Source organism: Nannobrachium achirus (assembly GCF_963921795.1).
Source record: "Nannobrachium achirus genome assembly, chromosome: 23".
NCBI lineage: Eukaryota > Metazoa > Chordata > Actinopteri > Myctophiformes > Myctophidae > Nannobrachium > Nannobrachium achirus.
The window spans coordinates 49181316-49195248 of NC_137830.1; the positions used below are offsets into that span (position 1 = coordinate 49181316).

The 13933-nt window shown below is 42.2% G+C and overlaps 1 pseudogene across 1 annotated transcript in view; it reads left to right on the forward strand.

Moving 5' to 3' along the window:
- LOC308308958 (pre-mRNA-processing factor 39-like) overlaps positions 1 to 13933 on the forward strand; it is a 43628-nt pseudogene that overhangs the window by 9549 nt on the left and 20146 nt on the right. Inside the window, exons 2-8 of the transcript in view lie at positions 5378 to 5512; positions 6292 to 6416; positions 7265 to 7361; positions 7993 to 8118; positions 9488 to 9595; positions 9938 to 10087; positions 12201 to 12280. The product of the transcript in view is annotated as a pre-mRNA-processing factor 39-like (transcript). The remainder of the gene's footprint in view (positions 1 to 5377; positions 5513 to 6291; positions 6417 to 7264; positions 7362 to 7992; positions 8119 to 9487; positions 9596 to 9937; positions 10088 to 12200; positions 12281 to 13933) is intronic.

Sequence of the window (13933 nt, forward strand, 5' to 3'; positions counted from 1 at the left end):
TTATGTTTATATAGAGTTTTCGAAAATGTTCTTTATCATTATACATTACATGCTTTTCGCCTAAAGTGACACAAATATGCCCAAAGAATAGATTGATTACTAATAGATTATTTTAAAACATTATGGCTTTAGGACATATATATATATATATATACATATATATATATATTTTTTAATAATGGTTTAGTTTGGTTAGTCAGAATTGGCTTTATTGTCACATCACAGGTTTACAGAAGTTCTTAAAGAGTGGGTGAAATTATTTTTGGTGCATAGTTCCTGCTACCAGAGGCGTCACAAGGGGGGTAAAAGTGGGACTGAGTTACCAGGGCCCAAGGTGGAGGGGCCTTCATTATTTTATACTTTAGCTATTCAGATATACAAGCTCACAGCGAGCTTGTAGATCTGCTATTTTTGAAAAGTCGTGAAAATCTTTGACATTTTTTAAGCAAACATTTGTAACTCAAATTTTGCTTCTGGAACTAAATATTTTCAGATGGAGTTCCATGGCCAAATACATATCATTTTTGGGGGTCCTTCACATGAAAAAGTTTGAGCACCACTGACATAGAAAGACATAGAAGGATTTGAAATATTCAAAGACTTGCACAAATTTGTCCAAAAATAGCAATATCTGCTATTTTTCAATAGTTAAAGCACAAAATAATGCATAATAATGCGTTGGGGACAGGCCTGGAATTTCATCATTTTAGGGGCAAGGCCACTTGGCCTTTGGAGTTGTCTATTTTTTTAGGCCACAAAGGCCAAATGCCAGGGCTTGAAGGCCATCAAATAAAACAAGATTTTAGTCCATTGAAAGAATTTGTTGAATTTAAGGGTTAGGGATGATTATTAAATGTAATATGTGGTACAGTCAGCTGGGGCATTAAGGCCACTGTGGCCTCAGGTCGTGCCATTGGTTTGAGGGGCATTAAGGCCACTGTGGCCTCAGGTCATGCCATTGGTTTGAGGGGCATTAAGGCCACTGTGGCCTCAGGTCATGCCATTGGTTTGAGGGGCATTAAGGCCACTGTGGCCTCAGGTCGTGCCATTGGTTTGAGGGGCATTAAGGCCACTGTGGCCTCAGGTCATGCCATTGGTTTGAGGGGCATTAAGGCCACTGTGGCCTCAGGTCATGCCATTGGTTTGAGGGGCACAAGGCCAAACTGAGGGGCAACGGCGGCCATGGCCTTCATGGCCTCCATGAAATTCCTGCCCTGGTTGGGGAGGCCCGCAGTGAATCCTTGTATCCTGGGATTTGGTGCGACACCCCTGCCTGCTACACCCATAGAGTTATAATAAGAATAGAGAGGACACCAGATATCCCCGCCCGTCCACTTGCATTGAGTTGCTCACCCAGCGCATGAGGCGTTTTCACCCCTCCTTCCGGCTAGTAAAACCGTGACGTAGTGGGTCTACTGTGACGCGTTTTGCGCCATAATTTGTGTTCATGGACGCGCTTCATGAACGAGCTCTTCCGGTATGAACGCGCGTCAATACAAAGAAGCCTAGACGCGCGTTCATGTGAGTAGACCCAACTGCAGTACCTCAAAACGGCCACCATGTCCATTTGGTTTCAGGGCGCCCCCAGGGTTCTGGGGGCTTGGCTACACCCCCAGAATGAAGCAGTGTTTCCTGGACTCTGCTGTATGTATGTACAGTATGTACAGTATGTACAGTATGTACAGTATTACCGTAGTCCAACGCTTTCATTTAGTTTCGGAGGTCTTTTCTTCCTCCTCTTCATTCCTGCCTCTCATGAATTCTTCAGTGCATTCTTATTTATTTTTCAGCCCGCCGGCTCATATGGCTGTGTTGTGTGCACACAAAATGTGCTCGCAGATTAAGGAAAGTCACACACACACACACACACACACACACACACACACACACACACACACACTATTGAGGCTTCACAGTGCCACAGACGCGTGTGTGTGTGTGTGTGTGTGTGTGTGTGTGTGTGTGCGCGTGTGTGCGTGCGTGGTTTTCTGGCAGTGAGCTTGATGATATCTGCCAACATTTGGCACCTGAGTTGATCACAGGGCAACGAGCATACTCACGCACGCACGCACGCACGCACGCACACACACACACACACACACACACACACACACACACTCCACTTGTCCGCCCACACTCCACTTGTCCACCTGTGACCTCTGAACCGTGTGAGCATGGTGTCACATTAATAACGTCCCCCTGACCTTGGCCAAATGTTGGTTCCTGTTCCTGTCAGCTGTTGGCTCAGCAGCGCGCCGCCTTTTATTGGTTCCCCTCAACGAGCCAGAGGGCCCCGGGCCAGAATGGTTCCTAGTAGGGATGGGAAGATACGTGATATTATCGTTTATTGTGATAAAATAAAAATAAAACGATAATCGTATTGTGGAGATTTAATTTATCGTGATATCGTCCTCCGTCATGCACTGGGATCAATTCACCTTTAATTTGCAGAGCTGCATATCCGGTACCATTTAAACCCTCTATAATTGGTAAAAGGTACTTACTTGTGCATGTGTGCATGGTTTTCTATCTGGCAGTGAGCTTGGTGATATCTGCCAACATTTGTTGGCATAATATACGTACTTGATACCTGTACTCTTTTTTCCACTCTCTATCAAATGCCTTTGCCATAAAATAGCCGATCTACAAGCTCACAACGCGTCTTGTAAAAATGAAAGCATGTAGATCTGCTATTTTCACAATAGAACCATGTTATACAAAATGTAAACTCTATAGACTCTATAGAGTGTTTGTTCAGTAACAGGTGTCCTATAGTTACTGGACAAACACTCTAAAGAGTCTATAGAGTGTTTGTTCAGTAACAGGTGTCCTATAGTTACTGAACAAACACTCTATAGAGTCTATAGAGTGTTTGTTCAGTAACAGGTGTCCTATAGTTACTGAACAAACACTCCATAGAGTCTATATAACAGGTGTCCTATAACTAGGACACCTGTTACTGAACAAACACTCCATAGCGATGCGTGTTGAACCATGTGACACTGAAAAGATCAAAGATATGATCTCTAGCACGCAGCAGCTTCATTAGGCATCCTTCACGACGGTCGGTGATAGGAGGAGGAGGACTCTCCAAAATCTGGATTGGACTCAGAAAGTGGACATCGGTCCAATTGTCCTTTGGCTGTCTCAACGCACGCATATGTTACAGTTTGTTTGAGGTACCAGTAAGATAGGGACCGGAGCGCTTGTTTTACTTCTCCTAAATCTATAACCCTGTGGGACTAATTATGGGTAGTTCCCCAAAGGAGGCACCGCTTGCTCCACCTTGTGCCCAAAAACGAGCGCTCCTGGTCTCAATCTTACTGAATCTAAAAAAAAACTGACATATACATACAAGGTCGAAAGAAAGAAAAAAAGCCCACAATAGTTGTGTTTTTTCAATGGATGTATTAAGGGACAGCTCGGTGGTGGAGTGTGCCCATGCTGATAGTGGGCTGCCAGAGATATTATCGCCATCTTTACACAAATAGTTTTTCCTGCGTCGTCTAGTCGGTGGCCACAGGCAGGACACGACCATCTGGGACGTTGGCCATGTCTCACACACCCCGGGGGAAACGCAGAGAAAACATGATTATGTCCTTGTCCTTCCAAATCTCTCCCTCACAGGCCTCTGCTGAAAATCCAACACGTAGCTGATCACCATTCCAAGATTGGAAAACGTTCTAATTGAAAGCTTTCCAATCTTGATTTAAATTGTCATTGCCTTCCTACTGTTTATTACTGTTCTTATTGCTTTATTATTGTTCCTACTGTTCTTTGCTTGTTTTTACAAACCCTACCCTGTTTTATCTCGCTGTTCTTATCTTGTTATTATTATTGTTGTTTGTAATCTCGGCGTCATTGAAAATGAGGGCTTGCCCTCAATGTATCCATGAGAAAATAAATAAAGGTTGAATGAATGAATTAATCCTCGTCTAATGACCAATAAAATAGAAATTATCGTCTTGATCATGATTGGCTCTCTTTATATACAGTAAATGCAGAAATCTGCAATCAAATACATTGAAAAGTCATTGTAAGAGAAAAGCTCTCCAAGGCCCGTGAGGAGAACCCAGAAGACTTCAATGGTTGGGTTTACCTACAGTAGGCCTGGGGTCAATTCTGATATCTTCACAAATTGGTACCACCCAAGGTGACCGTACATTTTTTACATTTTTGACTTCCTACATGTCTCTAGTTTACATTTTGGTATGATAACCCTTACTGCTTTCTTATCAGCCGCTAGAGTCCCATCGACTTTCTATACAGGAGGAAAATACCCAGAAAACATATATTTTTTTTTTCTGGGTATTTAAGTAGGATGTGAGGGGTCTAACTAGGGGTTTGTCATGATGCTGAATCCATTGCAAGCATTTGTTTTGCACGAAAAACATTCCTTGGGCTACAAATGGCCCCAGAAAACGCCCACAAAACTGATGAAACTGAACCATCGTTTTCTGGGGCCAACCTACTTCAGTATGTAGAGCAAGAGGTTAGAATGACTGTCTGGTGTTTGAGACTAGCTGTCAAGGAATTCTGGATCGATCAGGATGTTGCATCAAATGGAGTCAGAGACACTTTGTATTTCTAAGATATAAGTTGATTTAAAAAAACATATTAAGCAGAATAAGCACACAAGCCAGTATTCGAGCAGTGGCCTGGGGGAAAGCAGCGATGACGACATAGTCGTCAACAAATATAAGACGGAAGCTTGTGTCATAGGACCAGGCTGTACTCAAAACAATAAACAGGCTTGCATGCCATCGAGTCTTGACTGAATAAAATATTCAGATTGTAAGGACACATCACAAGGTCAAGGATAACATGATAACAAGGATTCACCAAACAGTGAGTATACGGTTTTTCATAATCCTCCACAATTCAACTTTCAAGTCATTTTCACATGTCGGAAGTCTTTGATCTGAGCTAGGCTTGAGACTGATAAAAATACAGGGTCTATTGAATAAAATGGGTCCAATAATCAAGTAATATAATCACATAGAAGGATTTGAAGCTAAATGTTAAAGGAGTAGTTCACCCCCAAAATGACTTTTTTTCTATTGATTAGTCATGCCATGGAGAGTAGAGTTCAATAATATTTTTTGGTTTTTGTCACATTCCTAAGACAAAAATTTGATTCGAGTAAATTTACCCCCATTGATTCCGGATGGTGACCCGTTTCGAAACGGGTCACCATCCGGAATGAATGGGGGTAAATTTATTGTTATCACATTTTTGTCTTAGGAATGTGACAAAAACCCCAAAAAATTATTGAACTCTAGTCTCCATGGCATGACTAATCAATATAAAAAAAGTCATTTTGGGGGTGAACTACTCCTTTAATGCATTACTGTTTTTTACCCTCTCTTCCCCCTAGAATAATAACCTTATAGCTGGACCTTATAGGAAGACATTTGATAAATTCTTCCTCCGCTATCCCTACTGCTATGGCTACTGGAAGAAGTGCTCCGACATCAAGAAGAAGCATGGCAACATACAGGTCGCAGAAGAGGTAAATATGAGATTGACATTTTTCCATCATACAAGTTTTGATTATGCTATAAATATGTATTCTATGTACACACTACAGTTTTGGGCTGTCCTCATATAGCCAGCAATGGAGCTGTTATTCTGTGATGGCAATTATTATAATGTACAACTTAGGAACTTGTATCCCTCCCGAGCAACTTTCTAAATGCAAGATCTCAGAAAGTACCATTGATCTTTGTCAAACAGAGGGTATACGTTTTTAGCTATCTTCACTGGGACCTTTGTTTGAAAACACAGACTTATCTTAGTATATACCGCTGTTCCCTGTTGAGCAGGGCACATTTCCTGGGGCATGCTGCCCAGATCACACATGTCACACTTGTCTTCTCATTTTTTCACTCTCAAAAAGCGCCTGCAATGTAGTGCATTTGAAACTACATTTCAGTGCACACCATGGGGTGATCACTGCTTGCCTCCTGTGAATTTGTATTTTATTTTTTGTTTATTTTCTGTTTATTTCGTTGCTTAGTGAGGTCAGCCGACAAAGTGACGTGAGTGAGATGAAAAAACCTGGGTGAAATGTGCCAATCTCAACAGGAAACAACGGTACTGAATTAAAACAACTTTTAACTTTGCACTTTTAAAATGTTTGACAGCAGCTTATTGCCTAGTTGAAAAGGAAGTACAAGTAATTAAGTATATGCTACAAAAAATATCTAGGAGCACAAACTGACAACAAACAAAGAGAAGTTGGAGACCGTTTTAAGACTTTGGTCTTTTTTGTTGTTGATTTATCACCAGATTTACAGACGAGGTTTGCAGGCCATCCCTCACAGTGTAGATCTGTGGCTGCACTACCTGACCTTCATCAAAGATAACTCGGACCCCACTGACTCCGAGACTGAGGGACGCATATACGAGCGTGAGTTAAGATATGATCATTGTTTGTATCATCTGTTGCTCATCTCCTGCCTTTCTCTCTCCCTGCCGTGCCTCTGCACAGATGCATTATCTTTTATGCATTATCCTCCGGGGTGTGTAACTCTCCTTGTAGTCCATGGGCCATACGAGTTGTCGGTATCAAAAAGGTGGCAAAGGTTACCATGCATTTTTGAAAAGCTCTATATTAGTCCATGGGCCATACGAGTTGTCGGTATATATCTCTATAGATATCTCTATATAGCTCTATATCTGTAGATTATATTTTGGTATGATAACTCTTTCTTAGACACAGCTAAATTGGTGTTATCAGCCGCTAGATTTGTTGTCCCATTAACTTTACATTACAGGGGAAAAAAGCAAAAAATGAATCTGCTTTAAGTAGCATATGAGGGGTCAAAGTAGGGGGTTTTCATGATGCTGAATCCATTGCAAGCATCTGTTTTGCACAAAAAAAAAAAAAAAAAACATTCCTTGGGCTAATAACTGTCCCACAAGACTATGATGAAAAGTGATGAGTCATCACTTTTCACACTTTTGTGGGAATCATGAAAAAGTGATGACTCATCACTTTTCATCACTAACCCTAACCCTAATCCTAACCCTAACCCTACCGTCAACTCGTATGGCCCATGGACTATTGTTATGCCCTGGCAGTTCAGGAGATAAGTGTATCTTCCACATCAATGCAAAAGAAGCAAGGGAGGCCAAAAGAGTTTGACATTACATTTTTATTACCAGCCCTTTGGTAAACATTAGAGACAACAAAGCCTATAACTTGGGGATGGGTGTGGTCTACCTCGTGCTTAACCCTCTTAACTTTTGCTCTTTTCAGTGCCTATGAACATGCAGTTTTGGCAGCGGGTACAGACTTCCGCTCAGACCGACTGTGAGAGGCCTACGCCAACTGGGAAATGGAGTTGGGGAACCTGGCCAACTTCGCCACCATCTGAGTGCATCTCTCCACTCCGACATGTCTCCTTTCCGACACGTCTCCATTCCGACACACTAACCCTATCTCTAACCCTAACCCTAAACCGAACCCCCATGGGAGTGTCGCCACTCGGACAATAAGAAGTCAATTTCGGAGTGGCGACATGTCGGAATGGAGAGAGCCTCCCCCACCTTCTATGACCGCATCCTGGGCATCCCGACTCACAACACTTTCAGAAGTACGCTTTTCATTGTTGGAGCAGAAAGTTGCATGCATCAGCTGATATTGAGGAACATGCATACACAATCAATGTAATGTACATTTAACAACTATACTCTTAACAAGTGACACACACCATTCATTTCATGATGATTTGGTCTTGTACATCCAAATCACTTTCAAAATAGGACACAGAAAAGGCAGGTGGCGTGACATTAAAATGCTGCAATTAAAATGTAGCCATCCATTTTATGGATCAAATCAATTTCGATTTGTCTCCATGTACATGTATTAGATATTTTTTGCATTGAGTCCGGTGTTATGATGCCTTGGACATTAATGTTAATATTATTTTCAGGTTAAAAGACCAAGTACAGGACGACAACCCCAAACATTTCCTGTCTGAGGAGGAGTTTGTTCAGCTGAGGGTGGAGCTGTCCAAGGCCAACACAGCAGCAGTTGGCGAGGACGGAGAGGAAGCCACTCCTGAGGAGGAGCTGCCACCTGGTACGGAGGACCTCCCTGACCCAGCAAAGGTAGAGCCCCAGCAGCTCTGTAAAGAGAAATGCATTCAAACATACCGTTAGCAGGGCATAACCAGGTGATTGCCTGTTCTTCCATGGAGAGAGGGGGGATATCTGTTGAGGTTTGAAGGTGTTTTTCCGTCAGCAGCTAAGCCAATGAATGATGCCTGGGGGATTACGGTTGCAGGGTTCCCACGGTCATGAAATTCCTGGAAATATTTTGAAATTAGAAGAAAGAAAAAAAAATCAGTATTGGAAAAGTTTGGGAATTTATCAAGGGTCTTGGAAGGTCCTGAAAAAAATAGCTATGCATTGTCTTTGGTTATTGATTTTGTTGATACCTCTGAAATGACAAATTAAACATGGGCCAAATTGTCAAATATTAGAGGCAGACATTGTGAAAATAGCAGATCTACGCGTTGCGAGGCGTTGTGAGCATGTAGATCTGCTATTTTCACAATAGAATTGTGTTATACAAAATTCCTTAACTCTTAGTGCTCGTCAGGGTGCCGGGTCCCCAGTTAAAACATGATTATTTGGGGGGTCACGGCCTGAAAAGGTTGAGAACCACTGGCATACACTACCCGTCTTTGGGCATTGCGCATAGGAGTAAACGACCTGTTATTGAGCTGAATTATCGCTGGAAAAGCTTTGGAAATTAATAGGTAAAAATGGGTGGGAACCCTGGGTTGGCATCCGGTCAGGGATAGATAGAGATCTCTCTCTATAGCGCTGCTGCTACTCAAAGATTTGCCATTTCAGATCATGACAAGTGACAAGCCAGTGGGCCAATTACATGAGTTATATTTCGTCGTTGTCGGGTGGAAACCTTGTATGTCCAAAACCGTTTGTTTTGTATTTATCATTTAAAAAAATAATTAAACAAGTGAAAACAGCCGATCTACAAGCACACAACGCCTCGCACCGCGAGGCGTTGTGTGCTTGTAGATCTGCTGTTTTCACTACTTTTGTGCTACGGCCTTGTATGATAAAGCAGGGCTTTGCTTTGCGAAAAAATTTACACATTTGAAACTTGGAGATACAAGGTTTTTGCCCGACAGTGACGATTTACTTTGTTGGCCGCCCAGCCCCCAAAATGGAACGAAGGCAGACATTTTATTTTTAATTTTTTCCTTATGGCCGGTCGGGACCGGCCGTTCGGGAGTTGTCCCGCTTTTCCCAATGGCCAGCACGTCCCTGGGGTGCATACATAACTGCCCCTCCGCAGGCTTCTTGTATCTGGCAAGCTCATGGTGACGTAAATTCTTGGCAGCAGGATTTGCAGATTGTACATCTAAGTGGAGAATGAGATACGAGTTTATGAAGGCGGTATACTGGGGTGTTGACCCTGTCTTTGTTTTGTGTTCCAATGTAGAGGCCTAGGGTGACAGAGATTGACAATATGCGCCACAGGGTGATTGAGTCTCGACAGGAGGTGTTCAACCACAATGAGCATGAAGTCATCAAGCGCTGGACCTTTGAGGTACAGGTATAGTATGTACTGGCATGATGTATCCCTGTGAGGGAGCTTATTTAATTGAAACTGAAGTTCCCAGAAAGATGTGCTGCCGCTGGCAACTGAATCCCCCCTGTCTTATTGGTACAGTTGTACAGTTGGCAGCAGCTAGTTTCCTTTTGGTGCCCATATGAACCAACTGGACCATTCGCACCACCCATGTAGCGCTGTGCTGCCCCATAGAAGGATTGTTTTTGAGTGACACACCCTAAATTTGACAATATGTCAGATTAAAATAATGTACAATCAGAACTGGATAAACAAACATGTTATTGAGGTTCAAATGTGTCTGTTGTACAGTATTTTCCCTCTCAGATTAAGAGACCCTACTTCCATGTCAAAGCCCTGGAGAAAGCCCAACTGAGGAACTGGAAGGAATACCTGGAATTTGAGATGGAAAACGGGAGTCCAGAGTGTGTGGTTGTTCTCATCGCTTGCGCACTGTATGAAGAGTTCTGGATCAAGGTAACTTGACCTTTAACTGTTCCGACACTTCCCACCGATTTCCCCTGCACTTCCCCTCATCAACGATGATATCACATGGACACAGTAAATCGTCCTGCACTCTCTCTTTGCGTGTAACGATGACTCATCACTTTTCACACTTTTGTTGGTCCGTTTTCTAGCCCAAGGAATGTTTTTTTGTGCAAAACAAATGCTTGCAAAGGATTCAGAATCATGAAAACCCTCCAGTTTGACCCCTCACATGCTACTCAAAGCAGATTTTTCTTTTTTATAATATATGTCCTTTCCTGTGTAGTGGAGTCAATGGGACAGTGAATATACAAATGGCCATAACTTTTTTTCGCGATGTTTCTGGCAGAGCAGGCCTCTCATTCTGTGGACCTTAATGACCAAACTAATAGATAAAACAGAAATGAAAAGTGCGGCAGAACATCACAGGTTTAACCCTAGTCCTTGAGCTTTTGGGCATGTGGATCCCCGACTATTAGGGGATGGCCAGCTTGCCACACAAGATTTGACCACAGCATTTGCCAACTACTACGTTGCATCTTCTCCGTCTCCCACTACCTTACAGAAACGTATCTAATTGGTTCCATGAAGGTGCTGATGGGTTTACACAGAACATTTCAAAAAACTAATCTTGTCAATGAAGAAATTCACAGCTTTCCATCGCCTGGACATTTTAGTTTTAAATGCTTGTTGCCTCCTTCTCTCTTCGCCTTTCTCCTCTGTTCTTCTCTCTGCTTCCTCTCGCTCTCCCTCTGACTCCCTTTTATCTTTTTAGCTCTTAGTCGGGGGCGTTAGGGAGATGACATGGTAATTTCATGCTAATTAGTCTAATTGTGCACAGATGTAGCCCAGGGCTTGCTCTAATGATTTAGCTAGGGCGCCCGAGTCGGCGACCTTCGGGGTCGCCACAGCGGCCAAATCAAGTTGGGCTCCCATTGACTTTCAATACAGGAGGAAAATACCCAGAAAAACACTTTTTTTCTGGGTATTTAAGTAGGATGTGAGGGGTCTAACTAGGGGTTTGTCGTGATGCTGAATCCATTGCAAGCATTTGTTTGGTACAAAAAACATGCGCTTTTAGACTGATTAGCACGAGAAAAAGAAAAACCCTAAGGCCTCCAACTAACATGAATGCTCACCCATACATGCATCGTTTTCTGAGGCCATTTATAGCCCAATGAATGTTTTTTGTGCAAAACAAATGCAGCAGCATCATAACAAACCCCTAGTTAGACCCCTCACATCCTACTTAACTCATTGATTGCCATTATCAAAATGGCCACCAAGTTCCAGACTGCCACCTTCCTAAATTTCTAGTGCACGGATACATTTTTAGTGCACGGATCGTGCACGCCCATGCCTAGATCATGCACCATATGTGTAGTACTTTTTAACTCATTCGCTGCCAGTAAATGCATACTGTAAATAATCCAGTGTTTTTCTTTATTAGTCCACTAAGTCCAGGGGCCAAAAAATATATTTTCACAAATTTGTACCACATAAGGAGACCTTAAAATGTTTTTATTTTTGTCTTTTGCCAATGTAGTAGCTTAACGGCAGTTATCACTCTAAACAAACCTACCCTCATATGAAACCGTGACGTGTATGAATCATTGACATGACTTCTAGACAATACTTCTTAGAAAGCAATGGTCTTAAACAGTTGTAGCTTTACAGTAAAATCCATTTCTGTGAAGGAAACATTGGTACTGTGCACATTTAAAGGAGTATTTCATCCAAAAGAGGATTTAATTTCTATCAATTAATTTCTATCAATGTAGCCTTGAGTTCATGGAGTTTTTATGTTTTAAGCCAATAGCTGGATGACCGGTGCAGCCATCCTGGTCATCCAATCATTGGCTTAGGAATGCGACCAAAACAAAAACAAAATCTCCACGAATGACCTTGTGAGCTTGTAGATCTGCTATTTTCACTAGTTTGGGTCTTGGGCTAAAATGTTTGGGAACCCCACGAAAATAAATGGCAATGATCATCACTATCACAATATAGAGCTATTTAACTCTTATTTTATCAAGATAATTAAATATCACTGTTCTCTCTTGTGTGTGTGTGTGTGTGTGTGTGCGTGTGTGTGTTCCCCCAGACCTTCATCAGCCTGCACACGGTCTGCACTCATGTGCAGCTGGCCCTCAACCCCTGGGTCTGCGACTGCGTGCGTCCTCAGTAAGATCCAGCACGTGGGTCCCTGGACGACTGCCCCTGCATGGAGTGCTGCGGGCCCCCCTGCAGTCTTCCGGGGCCCCCCCTGCATTCTGCTGGGGCTGGGCCCCCCCTGCATTCTGCTGGGGCTGGGCCCCCCCTGCATTCTGCCGGGGCTGGGCCCTGGCCCGCCATATGGCTAGCGAGCTGTGCATGACCGGAGACACAGACTGTGCTGGCTTTGTATGTATATATATATAATTGTATATGATTTATAGTCAGGGAAAAATTAGCAGAATACCTGTCAAATCTGGGAATAAATTCCTTACCAAACAATTTCTTCACCAATGTGTTCTTAAAGGTGTCTAGTAACATATCTAACAAAGATTGAAATTCAACATCCCTGGGAAAATCTTTGTCAGCTAGGGTAATTCTCATTCACTTATATACACTTATACTATACTATAAGGGAAAAAAATGACTCTCAAAAAATATGCTTTAAGTGGGATGTGAGGGGTCTAAATGGACCCCCATACCATTGTGAAAAGTGATGACTCATCACTAAACCATAATCTTTATGGTCTGTTTTTAGCCCAATGAATGTGTTTCGTGCAAAAATGCTTGCAGTGGCTTCAGAATAATTAAACACACCTAGTTAGACCCCTGACATCCCACTTAAAGCATATGTTTTGGGAGTCATTTTTTCCCTCATAGTATACCTGTAGTGTATAGTAAGTGAATGAGACCCAGAATTACCCTAGCTGTCAAAGATTTTCCTAGGGATGTTGAATTTCAATCTTTGTTAGATACAGTTTAAATCCACAAATGACAGTCAAGAATTGACCCTCATAATGATGGGCTCACAGAAGGCTATATATGTTGTAATTCAACAGACAATTCATTACAAAACACCAGTAACACAGGAAAAGTGTTCATTTTACTGGCCCAAGTGGAAGGCGTATTCTACTGGCCCAGAGGGTCTAAAAAGCACTTCCATTTATAATGTCTACCCCTGTACATATCTCCAAATGATGTGAATCACTAAACATTAAATGTAATGTAGCATCAAGACCAGTTGAACCACTTCAACCCTGTATGCATTGGATATTTGAAAGGTTAGGTCAGGTGGGCACTAGGGACACCTGGGTACCTGGGTAACATTGGCAATATTGTTCAATATGTAAAAACAAAGGGAATACATGATGTGAACATGCACAGTACATCATTATCAGACTTAATTTTATCCTTCAACTTTTTAGGCCCCAAAAAGACTGGATGTTCTGAAGTCTCATTGCTCCGACGTAGCGTTCGGTCGACTCTCCCCTTTAGTCTAACACTTTCTCTAACACTAACCATTACTAACACACTCTACACTCACCATTACTATCTCTGACACTCTAACACTAAACTAACCCTAACTAACCGCACACCGGACTACTGAGACTTCAGACTTTCGTAATACTCCCTGGATATAGCTTTTGTAGAAATATTAGATATTCATTGTCGAATGCTTTAAGCATGTTCAAATCATGTATACTTTACTTTACGTAAAACATTTTCCAAATAGTTTATTTTGGAACAAATAGACAATTTTACATCGAGGTGCCCAGATGTCCCTAACTCATTTGGGAATGTTCTATCATCCAAATGAAAGGAACAATTAGACTCTCTACGAGA